This window comes from Stenella coeruleoalba, assembly GCF_951394435.1.
Source record: "Stenella coeruleoalba genome assembly, chromosome: 14".
Classification (NCBI taxonomy): Eukaryota; Metazoa; Chordata; class Mammalia; order Artiodactyla; family Delphinidae; genus Stenella; species Stenella coeruleoalba.
In genome coordinates this window covers 6,565,173-6,583,107 of record NC_137160.1, presented here as the reverse complement: position 1 = coordinate 6,583,107, position 17,935 = coordinate 6,565,173, and the positions used below count along the sequence as shown (strand labels likewise).

At 34.1% G+C, this 17,935-nt stretch overlaps 1 long non-coding RNA gene across 1 annotated transcript; it reads left to right on the top strand.

The window, feature by feature from the left end:
• On the top strand, positions 1–15,786 carry LOC307197227. The gene is made up of 3 exons (XR_013831355.1): positions 1–490; positions 13,760–13,847; positions 15,017–15,786. It is a non-coding gene; the product is annotated as an uncharacterized lncRNA (long non-coding RNA).
• Positions 15,787–17,935: the final 2,149 nt, after the last annotated feature.

The following is a 17,935-nucleotide window of genomic DNA, read 5'->3' as shown; positions in this document are numbered from 1 at the left end:
GAAAAGGGTTTCTGTTGATGAAGAAAGTGATTGATAATGCAGTCATTTTCATTTGAAACCAAAATAAACAAACAAAAACACTGCCAGACGCTCTATTTCTCTCTTTTCCTTTTTGTTGGCAGTCATCCTTTCATCATTATCATGTAATTTGTTTGGGAGCTGTGAAGAGGATTGAAAAGAACATTGTTCTCCAAGAATAATATTTGTCTTTCTTATAGATTTTCAAAAAACTGCATGTCTGTGTATGTATATTAATCGGAACGGTAGTCAACCCGCTTTTTCTTCTTTTCAATTTTGCATTTACATGTGGATAACGTTGCACCAACTCCAAAATGAACGGAGATAAGGTGAGCAAAATGAGATGAGACACAGCAAGGTAAAAAAGCAAGATTAAGATAGACAAGCAGAAGAAATACAATAAAGAAGACAGCAGGCCAGGGAAAGATAAACCACAAAGATGAAGCGCTTACAGAATGGAATAAAAAATGTGGTAAGTAGAAGTGAAGTCATGGCTCAAATCTATCAGGGTTTTGGCAAAAGAACATTGTAGATTTTTTTAGGCACATGAGCAACAAATTCCCTTTACAGTGTTTCTTCCTAAAGCCCTATCTTTTCTTTCATTTAGCCAGCTTCCAAAGAGAGTGGATGCACTCTTGAAACTCTTCCTAAATTAGTTGCAAAGTAGTAGTTGCTACCTATTACAAAGATATATACAATGATTTTCCTTAGGACATTAATAATAAATTTCCATATCAATTGCTTCAGACTTTAAACTCCATTTCAACAGTCTGCTATCATTTATGTCAGTGAATGAGAAAGCTGACTTGTATTTCAAAATACAATAAACTTTAAAAAGGTATGAGTATGATAGTTATTTAATTAAATAAAAAGATGTAAGAATTATTTTAAATGAATAACTCTCATTATTTACTATCCTTAGAATCTCAGGGCTAATTCCAAAGAATTCCATTTATATATAAAGCAACTTCATACTCTCACAACCACACAGAACTCCATTTAATCTCACTCTTCGCATATTGTTTATACTAGCTTTGAAAATAATTAACTCAATTTTTTTCCCTAAATGGCTCAAGTCTAAATCTTTTTACCCTATCTTTGCATTATGTCCACTGAATATCTGTCTCAACTAAGCCAACATGGTATTACTTTTGCCTAACCAACCATAACAAACGTTCACAATCCATGAGTATTCCTTTTCACATCAACCATCTTGCCATTCTGATAGCTCAGGGGTGTATTTGCATCATTATTATTCATGCTTTGTATCAAATCCGCTGTTTTACAACCATTTTATAGCAAAAGTAGGCATTTATCTCTATTTTCCTAAAGTTTAACTATACAATACTTTAGGTCATTTTACAAATATATAAACTATTTATCTATGGACTTTCTTCTGATTTTTAGCTATTAATATGATTGCTGTGAATATTTGTGTGCAATCATTTTGGAAATAATTTCTCTTGTTTATATACTTAGGAGTAGAAGGAGTGAAACTTGGGGGGGCATATATATACACACACACATTGTTAACAACTGCTAAACGGTTTTCTAAACATGGCATGTGTCTGAGAGTTGCAGTTGTTTCTCATCCTTTTTTTGTTTGTTTGTTTGTTTGTTTGCGGTACACGGGCCTCTCACCACTGTGGCCTCTCCCGTTGCGGAGCACAGGCTCCGGACACGCAGGCTCAGCGGCCATGGCTGATGGGCCCAGCCGCTCCGCAGCATGTGGGATCTTCCCGGATCGGGGCACGAACCCGCGTCCCCTGCATCGGCAGGCAGACTCTCAACCACTGCACCACCAGGGAAGCCCGTTTCTCATCCTTTTTAACACTTGTAATTGTAACCATTTCTGGTGGATGGACAATGAACTACTTGCAGCTGTAATGTACCTGCCCCTGCTAAGTAATGGTTAATACCCATTTAACCATTAGAAGCAGCAAACTGTTACTCCCAACTGAAGAGTATGGGAGTAGACATTTCTCCAGAGAAGACATACAGGTGGCCAAGAGGCACATGAAAACATGCTCAGCATCACTAATTATTAAAGAAATGCAAGTCAAAACTACAATGAGCTATCACCTCACACCATTCAGGGTGGCCACCATCAAAAAGTCCACAAAAAGTAAATGCTGGAGAGGGTGCAGAGAAAACTGAACCCTCCTACACTATTGGTGGGAATGAAAACTGGTACAACCATTATGGAGAATAGTATGGAGGTTCCTTACAGACTAAAAATAGAACTCCCATATAATCCAGCAATTCCACTCCTGGACATATATCCAGAGAAAACCATAATTCAAAGAGATACATGCACCTCCAGTGTTCACTGCAGCAGTATTTACAAGAGCCAAGACACAAAAGCAACCTAAAGGTCCACTTATAGAGGAATGGATAAAGATGTGGTGTGTATGTGTGTATATATATATATATATATATATATATATATATATATATATAATGGAATATTACTCAGCCACAAAAAAGAATGAAATAATGCCATCTGCAGCCACATGGATGGACCTAGAGATTATCATACTAAGTGAAGTCAGACAGAGAAAGACAAATATGCTATCACTCATAGTGGAATCTAATTTTAAAAAATGAAACAAACTTATTTACAAAACAGAAACAGACTCACAGACTTCAAAAACAAACTAATGGTTACCAAAGGGGAAAGGTAGGGGGAGGGATAAATTAGGAGTTTGGGATGAACATATACACACTACTATATATAAAATAGATAATCAACAAGGACCTACTGTATAGCACAGGGAACTCTATTCAATATTCTGTAATAACCTGTAAGGGAAAAGAATCTGAAAAAGAATGGATATATGTATCACTGAATCACTCTACTGTACACCTGAAACTAATACAAAATGTTAAATCAACTATAATATAAAATAAAAATTAAATTTAAAAAAGGAAAATAGAAAGACCCCTTGAATTAAAAAAAAACCATAAGCAGACACCACTTCACACCTACTGAATACCTAAAATTAAATATAATAAAAATGCTGGAGAGTACGTGGGCAACTGAACTCTTAAAATAGGCTGTTGGGAATACAAAATGATACAGCCAATTAGAAAGCTTGGAAGTTTCTTAAGTGTTTAAACACAGACTCACCATGTGACTTGGCAATCTCACTCCTATTTACCCAAGGGAGGTTAAAACATATGTTCACACACAAAAACTGTTTTGTATTTTTTTTTTTAGGTCTCCATGCATAATCTCCCCAAAATAGAAACAAGCCAAATGTCCTTCCACTTGTGAGTGGATAAGTTAACTGTGACCCATCTTTACGATGGAATACTACTACCAACAAAAAGATGAAGTTACTGATACAACATAGATACGCATCACATGCAAAATGCTAAGTAAAAATATCAGATTAAAATGACCACAGACTGTATGTTTCCATTTATATTTTGAAAAAGGCACAACTATATGAACAGAAAATAGATCAGCGTTTGTCCTGATCTGGGAACAAAGGGAAGCGGTAACTGCGAAGGGGCATGAGGTAGCTGGGGGGTATGAAAATGTTCCTTATCTTGATTGTGTTGGAGGTTACATGATGTATGAGTCTGTAACGATCTAGGGAACTAAACATTAAAATGAATTTGACTCCATGCAAATTAAGAAATTTAATTTTCAATTAAATTTCCTTTTCTTAATTTTCAATTAACAAAAGGCAACTTTGACCACCCCCCCACCAATGATTGCTCTTTAGTAGCTAGAGAAAGATGGTCATAACCTCAGACCAGGAGGAAGTATTTCATTACTAAATGTGGGCTCTTTGTTGCCTTGTCCATTTGTTTTTCTCTGTGTTTATTTTTACATATATACATTATTTGATAACAGATTCTCAAAATATAATGAGCCAGGAATGAGGCAATGCACCAGGATATACTTTCAAATGAAAGAGCTCTGACTTCTGCTAGATATATCAGAGGATTCCTCTCACCATAATCAACTAGAAAACTAAGCAACATAGATGAGGGAATGGGCTTTAGCTGTGGCTAGTATTAGCCCATGTCGGCAATACTTCGTAGAACTTCACTCAGTCTCTGCCTCAGAACAATCTCCTACCCAGGGCGTAGAAAGAAAAGGAAACCTGGAAGGTGAGCAGAGCTGAGAGAAGAAGGCAGAAATCAACGTTTAGATCTGCTGGAGCAGCTGAAGTACGTGCTGTGGGTACCGCAGAGGGTTTAGCTGTGTAGAAAAGGAAGCTAGGGAAAGGGGGATCCCCTTAAATTCTTGGCCGCAGGCTGAGGTCTAAGTGAGCAGCGCACAACCTCCAAGTCTTGTCAGATAAGCAGCTAACACAAGCATCTGAGCAGAGCGGGGATGGTTGAAATTGAGCAGCAGTGGTGAAGCCCCTTGTCATTGGCTGCCGGTTCTCTGGCCCTTTCATATTGCAGAGATGCTCCTTACCAAACTTTTAATGCCTCGACACACACCTGAGACCCCGAGCTGCCGTATTCACAATTAAAACTGAGAAATTCCCAAATATTTGCTTATTACTCCATCTAAAGTAATAGACTGAATAGAAATGTAAACAACATAGTTTTATGAAAATAAGTCTATTTTCCAAAACATAACAAAGCTTAAGGATAAGAGTGGTATTGTTTTACATTTTGCAAATGACTTAAATGACCAGCTAAATAGAAGTCAGCTGGATTCTCATGTCTGCCTCTTCATCCACTCTGATTTGATATGTGGTTTGGTAGAAGTATATGAAGAAAAATACGGCTTCACACTGATGTGTGGTTTTAAAGGGAGAGATACTACTATACTTTTCTGATAATTTTGGATATGCTGCTTTGGTTCTACATTCCAAATGAAAAATTCGTTGTTTTGTAGAGACTAGTTGCAAAGGGCAAGCTCCAACCATATCAGTGAATGGATGTTCTCCCCACCCCCACCCCGTAGCTGGTTTTGTAACATCAAATAAGCATCACTCATTTAGAAAACATTGTTTCAATGAATTACGGAGATCTTACAAATGTTGACACATTTCATTATAAAATGTAAAAAAAAAAAAACCCAAAACTACATTCTTCATATCTCTATGGATCTCATTGGACACATTTTAAGTTTTGGAAAAACATCAAATCTCTGGATCGAAGATAAAAGTCTTCCAGAACATTCTCTCTCGCTTCCAATAAACTCAAATAATGAGTAAAACAAATACTGTCAGTTGTTTTCCTTGGAAGGACAGCACAGACTTACTTTGTTCATTTTTGAGAAACCCTCTGCAAAATCCCCAAGTCTGAATAAATATAATTTATCTTTCAGTCATTCTTACAAATTATATGGTGGTTCATGAAAAAGAGCTGTCAGGATCGACTTTAAACTCAATCTCCTAGTTTCTCAAAAAGTATCATATTCTTCAGACTTCAGCACAACTGCCCGACCCTTCATATTTTTCCACACGGAATATTCGGAATTATACTCAAAGGTTCAGGATTTAATAAAATGACTAACTTGTGCTGCGTGATCCAGGGCATTCACAAGTAAAACTGACTTACTTTACCGGAGGTGTGCAAAGTTGAAATATATATACTCACTAGCACACTTCGGGGCCACTGCTTATTTTGCGTCAAGGTATCAGTAGATTATCAACCACTGCTTTTGCACTATTTTTATAAATGTCAACAGTGAAAAAGGAAAAAAATTCACACCCTATTTTTATGAAAAGTGGCTTAAATTTATAGATGCCCTGAAAGCATATTGGAGACCCCAGAGGTCAGCAGACTGCACTTGAGAACTGCTGCATTAAAAACCTACTTAAGACACATCCTAACAAAACTATGACTATGTAGTTGCTATAGGAAGATGGAGATTTAATATGATCCATGCAATGATTTTTCTGCATGCCTGTAATCATTATAGTATACATATAAATATTTGTTTATTTTCTTATGTAGAGAGTGTTTTTCTCTCCTGTGGTTATTACTGTTTCCTTTCAATTTCTAGTCCTCAAAAGTCACCATTAATTTACTCTTCTAAAAATTTTTTTTAATTTTCTAATTATTCAGAGAACATAGGGGAATATAAGTTTTTTGGTTTTTTGGCCATGCTGCACAGCATGTGGGACCTTAGTTCCCCATCCAGGGATCGAACCCATGCCCCCTGCAGTGGAAGCTCAGAGCCTCAACAACTGGACCACCAGGGAAGTCCCTAATTTACTTTTTCCTTCACTGTTTTCACCTTATCACTTATTTCTAGTAATTTAAACTCTATGGAATGTCAATATTCTCCATCCACGGAATTAGAAATATATTGTTTTAATTTTTTCACCTAATATTCTAAGGTTTTAATCTCCTTCACCTTATGTTCCTGAATTCCATTTTCTTTTTTGCTTAATGAAAAACTCTGGACTTTCCCCACACCACACACTTCACCGTAGTGGATTTCCTTTCGATTGACACCATAACTTCTCGTCATATTCAGCATCACACCCAGGTCTTTCGATGATGTGAAAGATGACATTTTCTGGTCAACTTATAAATGCTAATTATTATGCTAGAGGCTAATATTTACTGAGTTCTTGCTAATTACAGACCTGCCTATGCACCAACAAATGAGTCTGATTATTCTCTACAACATGATGTGTTTTTATTATCCAAGGTGGGAATGTAAATTGATAGAGCCACAAGGGAGAACAATATGGAGGTTCCTGAAAAAGCTAAAAATAGAACTACCATACAACCCACCAATCCCACTGCTGGGCATATACCCTGAGAAAACCATAATTCAAAAAGAGTCATGTACCAAAATGTTCATTGCAGCTCTATTTACAACAGCCAGGACATGGAAGCAACCTAAGTGTCCATCGACAGATGAATGGATAAAGAAGATGTGGCACATATATACAATGGTATATTACTCAGCCATAAAAAGAAAGGAAATTGAGTTATTTGTAGTGAGGGGGATGGACCTGGAGTCTGTCAGAGTGAGGTAAGTCAGAAAGAGAAAACCAAATACTGTATGCTAACACATATATATGGAATCTAAAAACAAAATAGTTCTGAAGAACCTAGGGGCAGGACAGGAATAAAAACTCAGATGTAGAGAATGGACTTGAGGACACAGGAAGGCGGGAAGGGTAAGCTGGGATGAAGTGAGAGAGTGGCATGGACATATATACACTACCAAATGTAAAACAGATAGCTAGTGGGAAGCAGCCGCATAGCAGAGGGAGATCAGCTCGGTGCTTTGTGACCACCTAGAGGGGTGGGAGGGAGACGCAAGAAGGAGGAGATATGGGGATATATGTATGGCTGATTCACTTCGTTATACAGCAGAAACTAACACACCATTGTAAAGCAATCATACTCCAATAAAGATGTTAAAAAAATGTTTACCTGTGTAAACATGATGTTTTCTGGAAGATCAAGGGATGTGTCGTATCACATAGCTGGAGTGTGGCAGAGTAAACACTCTCTAGGAACAGCTCCATAGTACATCTTTTTAACTGTTCCACCATCTATCTCCTAGTAGTATATTTAGTAACGTTGTAGGGAAAAAATAATACTTTTCAAAATTACCATGAAATGCTTTGAATTGCAGTGACCCTATAAATTGATGGTTAATGAGATAAAGAAGCACACGTCTCTTTTTCTGGTTATCATTGGCTGAAAAAGCTTCCTTAGTTGTGTATTTTGGGGCACAACATTCATAAAAATTCAAATACCATTTCATTTGAACCATTTCTTTGCTGAAGAAATAAGCACAGTATTGACTTGTTCACATTTTCGGTGAATGTGCGTCAGAACTAAGACACAGTAAGGGAATCATGAGTAAAATACAAACGCTGTGTTGTTTGTACACTTTAACACTGCACATTTTATGTCTTAACTACAATTTTGAAATTGGATAACAGAGTAGATCACATAGAGCTTTTACCTGCAGGGCCTAAAAATACACAGATTAAAGACATCTCTGCACACGAGAAGCACTTATGAACATGTTAAAAAGTCAATATTCATGAACATCCACACCTGAAAGTCCTTTCAATAGGTCTGGGGCATTTCCAGAGATCTATATTTTTTAAAACATAATACTGTGCACACTGATATTAGGAACTGCTCTATTATCATATTTTAAATAAAAATGGGAAAATAATTAACTATATATCTAAGTGCTCTTTCTTAAAAGAAACAAAAAAGACCAGAATGTAAATTTATATTCAATTCCTTCCTTCTCCTTTAAGGAGTGAGAGCTATCTAATATAGCTTAGGAGATAGAGATTATCGTTATCCATCATGTTAGTATCCTATAATTAACTCTGTTTTTAAAAAAACACATTGGCTTGCTGCTCTGATGTAAACAGAAAGCTCTGTGATTTCCCATTTGCACATAGCAGGCAAATCTTTCCTGGGATTCTCCTTGTATCTGTGGACTTACTTGCTTTTTGCCTTTCCCTGTAGAATAAAGGTACATAGAAACCTTTCTCTGTACTCTATGCATGGAGTCTACTGCAAAACCCAGCAAGGCTCACACAGCCAGGGCACCAAGCATCAGAGGGTGGGGATGCCTTCAGGTGCTTTACCTGAACATAGTGGAAGGGAAGGAAGCTCGTTAAATTTTATTTTTTTTTTTAATGATTATACTGTATGTGTAAAACTTTTCAAAAAGTTTAATTCAAAACTACCATACATTTTCCCCATATATACTCACATATAATCAAACTGAGGTTATATTGCTTTAAATAAAATATGACAATGTCACATCCAGAATCATGACCAAGGAGCAAGTGGTTTGTTATTGGTAAAGTATGAGCACAGGAGTTAGTCATCACAATATGTGGTTATGAAGTCAAATAAGAATGGACAGATATTAATGAATGAGATTAATGACGACATGGAAGACATTAAAGAGACCCTCTGTTATCTGATTTTATTCCCATGGACCATGTCCTTGCAAAGCTGGCCTCCACTCACTTAGAAGTTTCTGGCTCCAGGGGCATTTTTTATTTCCTAGGACCCAAACACACTACCTTTGTTGCACATATTTTCACATTTGTATTGTACTTAGATTTGCTTCCTCACAGGTTTTGCCCCGCTACATCTGTCATCGTGTGACACCTCTTCTGAGCTCTACCATGTCCATCTAAGTTCATAAGGCCCTCTCCCACCTCCCATTTTGTATCACTCAATCTTATTTTTCTTTATGGTTCTTATCACCAAATGAAATAATTTTATGGAAATTGTCTGTTTCCTGTAACTTTAGGAGACAAGGATATTGTTCTATTTACTGCTTTATCTCTGACACCTCGAATAGATTTGGAACAAAGTGTTCAAGAAGTTTACTGAATTTCCATGAATGAAGAAACAGTGCCATCTTTATTATGTTATTTAGCATTTGTAAATTCTGTACAAAATAATGAAAGTCATTATGGAGCTATTCTGCTCATCTGTAAAATGTACAAATTAACAAATTCTATTAATTTTCTGATAAAACTGATGATTTTTATCAGAAATAACTGATAAAAATGATTATTTTTATCAGAAATAACTTTCTGATAAAAAATTATGACTTTTATCAGAAATAACTTTCTGGGCTTCCCTGGTGGCGCAGTGGTTGAGAATCTGCCTGCCAATGCAGGGGACACGGGTTCGAGCACTGGTCTGGGAAAATCCCACATGCCGCGGAGCAACTAGGCCCGTGAGCCACAACTGCTGAGTCTGCACGTCTGGAGCCTGGGCTCCTCAACAAGAGAGGCCGCGATAGTGAGAGGCCCACGCACCGCGATTAAGAGTGGCCCCTGCTCGCCGCAACTAGAGAAAGCCCTCACATAGAAATGAAGACCCAACACAGCCAAAAATAAATAAATAAAATTTTAAAAATAATAACTTTCTGATAAAAATGATTTTTATCAGAAATGTTATACCTTCTGCCTAGATCAAATCACAGACTTGCAATTTAATATTGTAGCTTTATTTTTTCAACAAAAAATCAAAAAGCCTCCTTAACCTTTAATATAATATTTTATTAAATTTATCACTACAAAAGAAAAAGGAAATACCAGTATAAACACGAGATTAAAAAGCAAAAATTTCTGATGGCTTTTTCTGAAACTACTGACACAGGTAAAACAAAATACTCATATTCCTAGGTAGTTTGGAGTCAAGGATTCAAAGAGAGACATTTAGGGTGGTGAAACTATTCTGTAAGATACCATACTTGTGAATTCATGCACTGCATTTGCCAAAACCTGAATTGCCAAAATTTGAATTTCAGAACATAAAGAGTCAGCCGTACATATGCAATTAAAATTATTTAAAGAAGAATCTCGATACAGAATGAGGAATGTAACAAAAAAATCTCATGTATAACAAATGTCTAACTATTAAAAGACAAAAAACCTCAGTGAAGGAGAATGGGAGAAAAGATGATGCCCTAAGTAACTTTGGACAAGAGTGGTATCTGTAAAAGCTAATGAGAAAAACCGTAGGTAAGCACTGTACTCAGGTTGATAATGCAGTTTGCACAGGAGAACAGGTTAACACTTCTGGTACTGCTGTGCACGTACTAATAGACGAACTAAATACTAATAGATAATACTAATAGATCAACAACTAAATAGATGAATGATAGTGCGAGTAGGGTGTCTCACTACTGGAGTGGGATGTTATAGATGAACAAGGGGAGGAAAATAGAATGACAAGTGATGATAGACAAGAGTTGGAAACATGAACTCATGCTTAGCTTTGTATGCAGATAGGAACCTACAGAAATGTGGGTGTGTGTGTGTGCGCACACGATACAGAATGCACACATACTTTTACATTTCCTTGCTCTGTCAATGGAGAGAACATAGAAACAACGGCACCACGTGGACTGGCTTCCTAGGGTTGTTGCACCAAAGCACCACAGACTGGGTCACTTAAAACAGCAGATATTTATTGTCTCACAATGCTGGAGAACAGAAGTCCTCATTCAAAATGTTGGCAGTGCCGTGGTACACCTGATACTTATACGGGAGAATTGCTTTCACCCACTACTCCAAGTTTTATTGTAGGGCTCATCTCATAATCCTTCCTTTAGTTTTTAACCTTTGAACAAAATTATGAACACCTTAGAGACAAAGATTTTGAGCAACTTATATATTTTCCATTCCTGGCACATAGTCTCTAAGTATTTATTCAATTAAATTCTATTTAATTGAGTTGTGCAGTTTGCCTTTTCTCTGTTTCCATTAGGGAAAGACTCCAAACTATATGATTATTTTCAATTTGTTTCTTTTACTCTTTTAACTTGTATTTAGTGTGCTCTTTGAGAAAGTTCCATTTGATGTGCAAACAATTTTGAGATTATGCCACTTCTCCTGTCTTTCATTATAGCGACCTACTGTCCCTTTCCAAGTCCAAATTGTAGATTTTCTTTGAATGTCTTCAATTTAATTTTATTTACAATTTCTAATCCAATTTGAGATAATCTAAAATAATCTGTCTTAATGATAGTCAAATATTATGTTTTTAGCAAAAGATCTGTAACATAAATATGAACACATGCTAGATTTTTTTGTTCATTCCTATGTCTAAAATCATATGACTACTCTTTTTTAACACTCTTTCATTAACCAAATTGTTGTTTTGTACCTGACCATACTTCCAGATGCTCATTAATCCACAAACTTGAACATTTTAGAAATAAACACAAGAGCACAGTAATGATTTACCTTAATTTGATAGTTATACTTTTTATATTTTCAAGTCAACTTTTTGATTTTCTGTAATACAAAGTCAGTTGATTGTTTAATAGATTGTTAGAAATAATCTGACATTTTCATGTAACAAAAATACGAATTTTAATCTCATTGGGTGGCTAAAAGAACTATTATGTGCATCTAATTGTTATTTTTATAGCCTAAGACCAGCTGTCCACTGACACAGTGATAAAGAAATTTAAATAATTACTCAGATATTTTAGCGAAAATATAATGCTTCAGGTACAATGCTAAACATTTTGTTTAAATATCTTTGTTTTTCCTTTTTCATGGAGATAAGGACATAGAAAGCCCTCAGAGCACATTCTGAATGCCTATAATATCTAGTTAGATCCAGTAAAATAAATATTTTTAAAAAATGTTGACTCATAATGAAAGTATTTCTGTCAATATATGGGATCCACTAGGCAAAGACATCAATTCTGAAATATATTTACAAACCTAGATTCAACTAAAAATAGTTATTAATATACAATGTGGACATCCAGCACCCTAAGTATCAACTCCATGTCTTGCTACATTCTATAAATTCCATTGTGCTACTTCCTGCATAAAACTTACTTTTTTTTTTTTAAACTCTTGAAAGATTTTTGATTTTCTGGTGTGCCTGGAAAACTGTATGTTTATTATTCAACATCTAAGTGGGGATTATTTTTCAGAGATATCTTAGTGGGAAACAGCGCCTATGAAAATGCAGCAGAGGAGAGGTGAGGTAGTAGGACACCAAAGTAACCTTCGCCCAAATTTTTAATCCAATTGAGCACAACATATGAAATGTCAACTAAAATAGCTTTTTAATTTTCCATTCATTAAACTGTATATGTTTATTAGAAAATTAAAACAATTGAGCATTATTTTAGTGTTAGGTGCAAGGCTTTCTGATAACATTCATTTTTATAATGGTTTGAAAGATTACTAACCTTATATCCCGGAAAACAATATATGCTCACTTTATTTATAAAACTTAAAAATTGCAAACTACAGAAAATATTGAAAGTTTACAGAATTTAACTTCTCAAAATAGCCATAATTTATATTTGATAAAATTATTCGTGTATCTATTTAGAAAAATAATTAGATAGATGATACACAGGGATGTTATAAAGAAATGGCATCATACTCCTTGCTGTTATTGGCAAAAATTGTCTTTATATTTTTAACATGACAAAAAAATGTATCTCAAAAGTATTAAACTGTTTTTAACTTTCATATTTTATTCACCTTGAAGTGAATCTATAATACATGCTTTATCACAATCAAATTACTATACATTCTTGGGTGTCTCTCTGAGCTCTTTATTCTTTCAGTTTTTCTCTATCTCAGTCCTAATATAATGGCTTCAAAATTATTATTGATCTTTATCGGGGAAGCTCTTTATCCTTCCTGACTCTGGGACAGTAGAGTGGTTACTTTTATCCTTTGTTTCTTTGTATACATTTTTGTCAAACTTCACTACAAAATATTTCAGTTTTCTATAGAATTTGTGGGTCAGTTAAGGAATACTGGTATCTGTATGATACTGTCTTCTTATTCATGAAGGTGTCATATGCCTCCAATGATTTATAAGGTTGTAATATATGTTCAATATAATTTTATAATTTTCCTCAACAGAAATTGTACAATTTTAATTTATAACTACTCAATATTAACTAATTAATTTCTAGCTATTGCAAAAGAAAAAGTGTTTTCCTCTACTTGTTTAGTGTATGAAAATGTAAAGGAGAATTGATTTTTTAAACTTCCAGAAAATTTGCAAAACTCTTCTAATTCTAATTACTGATCTCTACGTTACGTTGGGTTTCTGCATAACCATATCACGTGTAAATAATAAAGTTTTCAGCTTTCTATTTATTTAATCCTTTTTTCTACATTGATTCACTAAATATACACCCACCAATATGTTTAAGATACTGATATAAGATGTTGAAGTGTTTGCTTCTAACACTCACTATAATGCTTTCTATTTTTTTAACTGTGTATTTCTTCATTTATTACAAAAGTAATGAAGGCCCATTACACAAAATTCAACACCACCAAAATAAAAAAAAACAAGAGGACTGTGGTAATGACTGGGTGCTCTTGAACTAGGTAAGGGTTATTGAATTACCTAATATTTTATTTATTTTTACATCATAAAATGTGCTTTTCCTTCTTATTGATCCGAATTAGATTTCTCATAACTTTTTATTAATGTATAGTTGATTTATAATATTATGTTAGTTTGAGGTGTACAACATAGTGATTCAGTATTTTTACAGATTATACTTCATTTAAAGTTATTACAAAATAATGGCTATATTTCCCTGTGCTGTACAATATATCCTTGTTGCTTATCTATTTTATACATAGTAGTTTGTATCTCTTAATTCCATACACTTATCTTTCCCCTCCCCCTTCCCCTCTCCCCACTGGTTTCCACTAGTTTGTTTTCTATATTTGTAAGTCTATTTCTGTTTTGTTATAAACATTCGTTTAATACTTTTAGATTCCACATGTAAGTGATAACATACAATATTTGTCTTTCTCTTTTTGATTTATTTCAGTAAGCATAATACCCTCTAGGTACATCTACCTTGTTGTGAATGGCAGAATTTCATTCATTCTTTTTTATGGCTGAGTGGTATTTTATTGTCTGTGTATCCTATCTTTATTCATCTGTTGATGGACACTTGGATTTCTTCTGTATCTTGGCTATTGTAAATAATGCGGCTATGAATATTGGAGTACATGTATCTTTTCAAATAAATGTTTTAGGATATATACCTAGTAGTGGAATTTCTGGATTGTAGGGTAGTTCTATGTTTAGTTTTCCGAGGACCCTCCATACTGTTCTCCGTAGTGGCTGCATCAACTTACATTCCCAGTAACAGTGCAAGAGGGTTCCCTTTCCTCCACATCCTTGCCAACACTTGTTATTTGTAGACTTTTTGATAACAGCCATTCTGACAGGTGTCAGGTGACATCTCATTGTGGTTTTGAACAGCTTTTTCACATGTCTATTAGCCATCTCTGTCTTCTTTGGAAAAATGTCTATTCAGGTCTTCTATGGCAGAAGACCTGAATACACATGTTCACTTTTATTTTTGATTACATAAATTTATTGGATTCTAGTAGTGTCCTTTTATTTTTGATTAAGAATATTTTAAATAAAAATTAAGTTTACCTTACTTTCTATTATTTCTCCATGTATGTATATAATCTGATTGCTTTCTCTTTTATTCTTAGTGTAGTAATCTATATAATTGATATCTTTTCAGCTATTAAGCCAACGTGCCACTGAGATATGCCCAATGTGAGTAAAACGTATTATCTGGATGTGTGCTGCCAGTTTTGATGCCTGTTTCGTCACTGATGTCCACGAGAGATATTGGCCTGATTTTTCTTTCATATACTATTCTACTTATATGTTGATATCAAAATATGCTAGTGTAATGCAAGTAATTCTTTTCTTTCTATTTTTGGAGAGTATTTGTACATGACTAGAATAATTCTAAATTTATGGTAAAACAATTTACAATCACCTTTTTATTGGGTTTTCTTGAGAAGAAGTATTTACTGATCCAGTATTTTAAATGGGGAGAGAACCCAACTTTTTGTTAGCTCGTGTTAACGAATGCAGAGAAGTTGTCTTTCTTCTCCTCTCCATATTTCTTCTAAAAGTTTCAGTTTTTTTCCTTATTACTTTTAATTGTTGATAGCATCTGTTATTATGTCTCATTTTCATTCCTGCTCTTATTTATGCCTGCCTTTTTTTCTTTGTAAATCTCATGATAGATTTGTCATTCTAAGTGTTTTTGTGAAACAGGTTTGACACTGTTTTTCTGTTATGAGTTTATGATCTTTCCTGGTTGCTTTTTAAACTTATTTCCATTCTATTCCACTCAACTACAAACTGTATGAAGGCAGGGGCATTGTTTGTCTTGTTATTGCTTATTAACCAAAACCTAGAACAGAGCCTGATAAACAGTAGGGAGTCCAGGCATCATTGTGGCTCAGTGCTTAGACAAATAAAGGCTTGTTTTTATTCAGTTAAATTCTATTGCAATCCTCAGGATCAGTTTCTTTAAAATCAAGTGAATAAGGCACTTTATTTGGCCAGAACTAGTACTTTATATTTTTGATGATCAAGACTAACATATTAGTAATTTAAATTATTTATCTGTATGAAACACAGTATAAGGTACGTAGTATGAATAAAATAACAGAAAAGATGAAGCATTAAACAAATATTAACAGATGGAAACACAGAAAAACAACAGATAAGGGAGCAAGTAAGTAACTGAGGACCAACATCAGTCATGAAATCAAGGATTTAAAATCAATGCTGTAGAACAGTGTTGCATGTACAAGTCATTTGTTTAATTATTTGCATTAATTAAAAATTAAATTAAAAATTGTTTTCTATGTGTAATATATAATACATTGAAATGATTTAAAACTGATTAACCAGTATATAATATCTGTATGAATCAACAGGTAGCCTCCCTAATTAAAAATTGAATGTTTGATTTTCCTGTGTATGTCTGTCTGTGACAGAGAGAGAGAGAGAGAGAGAGAAGAAATAAACGGCTCCTTAACTGATAAAGCTTATTTTTAAAGAGACAAACTGAATTTTCCAATTAAATGATTCATCTAACAGTCACAATCTATGTGTAGTATTGTCAGTTGATTGCGGTATATTATGATAATCTACAAAAATTCTGCAAAAGCAGTACATCACAATTAATTGTGAGTCTAGATCAAAGTTTACTACCAACTGATCAACTTTTACAAGGCTGTGACTATTTTTTTCAATCTTTTAATTAAACTAATTATATAGGATATATATTTTGATGACAAAATTAAAACAACAAAACTTATTCTGTTATATCAATTTCCAGGTTGGCCATTGTAAAGTTTTTACTCATTAATTGAATTTTAATGACTTCAGGAAGGATGTAATCTTTCCATTTTACCACAGTTGTCTCACCATTTCCTGTTAAATAATCTTCAACTTTGCAACTTCTAGCTGCCCAAAACCATATGTATTTGATTTTTTCATCCCTAGTTTAAATATTAAAACATAAAACTAGCCTAGGTTACAAATCAATAAACAATCTCTTTAATATATTTTCTTTTCCCTACTTAAAGCAACTATATCACCAATGTATCTTCAACTCTATGTTTGTAATTTAGAAAACAAGATCTTCTTATACCTTAATCACCACTAGACAGTGACTTAATAAACACCAAATAAATAAAAAGGTATATCTAGAAATATTGGTGAAATTGCTTTTTGAATTTTGGGCTGAAAATTTAACTAAACACAGGGGCATAAATAAATAGACACAAATTTGACCTTTAATTTCTACAATTATTGATATTTAAGCAATTTGCCTAGCTCTGTAATATGTTTGTGAAATTAGAATTCTTACAATGTTCAGGAAATATATTATTCACAAACATCATAAAAACATTTTCAGAGAAGAGGCACATATTAAAGTTGTACAAATCAGGAATAGAGACTGGTCTCAGTGAACAGTGACTGCCTTGAAATTGAAGAAAAACAGCCAATGAAGAAAAACTGTTGAGTATTGTCATAGTTGTGTATATTTAGCTATATGCTCTAAAGTAAGTGAGATCATTTATATAATTTGCTACTGGAAAATTAGAATTTTCTTAAAGGAATTAACTATATATCATTTTATGATACTAGAAAAATTAGGCCAATGCAAAGAGAATTTAGATAATCTAAAGCAATTAATTTCTAGGAATGATGTTATTTAACACTTTTATGAAGTAATAAGAATGCATTTGCAGCTGATATGAGATTCTGAATTTGGTTAGTTGTATCTTAAAAAGTAATACCTACAGTAAAAGAAATCCTAATAAAATTTTTGTGCCCAACTGTGAACAGTATGAAGTTCAATGTATCTTTTTTTTGGCAAGAAAATTGTTAGCAAAAGTACAAAATATGATGCAGTTTCCAGGAAAATTAAATTTAGGAGGCATATGTAGAAGTAAAATTTCCATGAAAATAGTACTGTTTTGCTACTCTATTTTGCACTTGTCATGTTACACCTGTTTCTCTGTTAAGAAGATCCTCAGTATATTAATGTAAAACACAGAATAAATTTTCTTCAAAGACACCACCATCCAAAAAGTTGCATAAGGTAGAAACCAGTAAGCCATCCTTT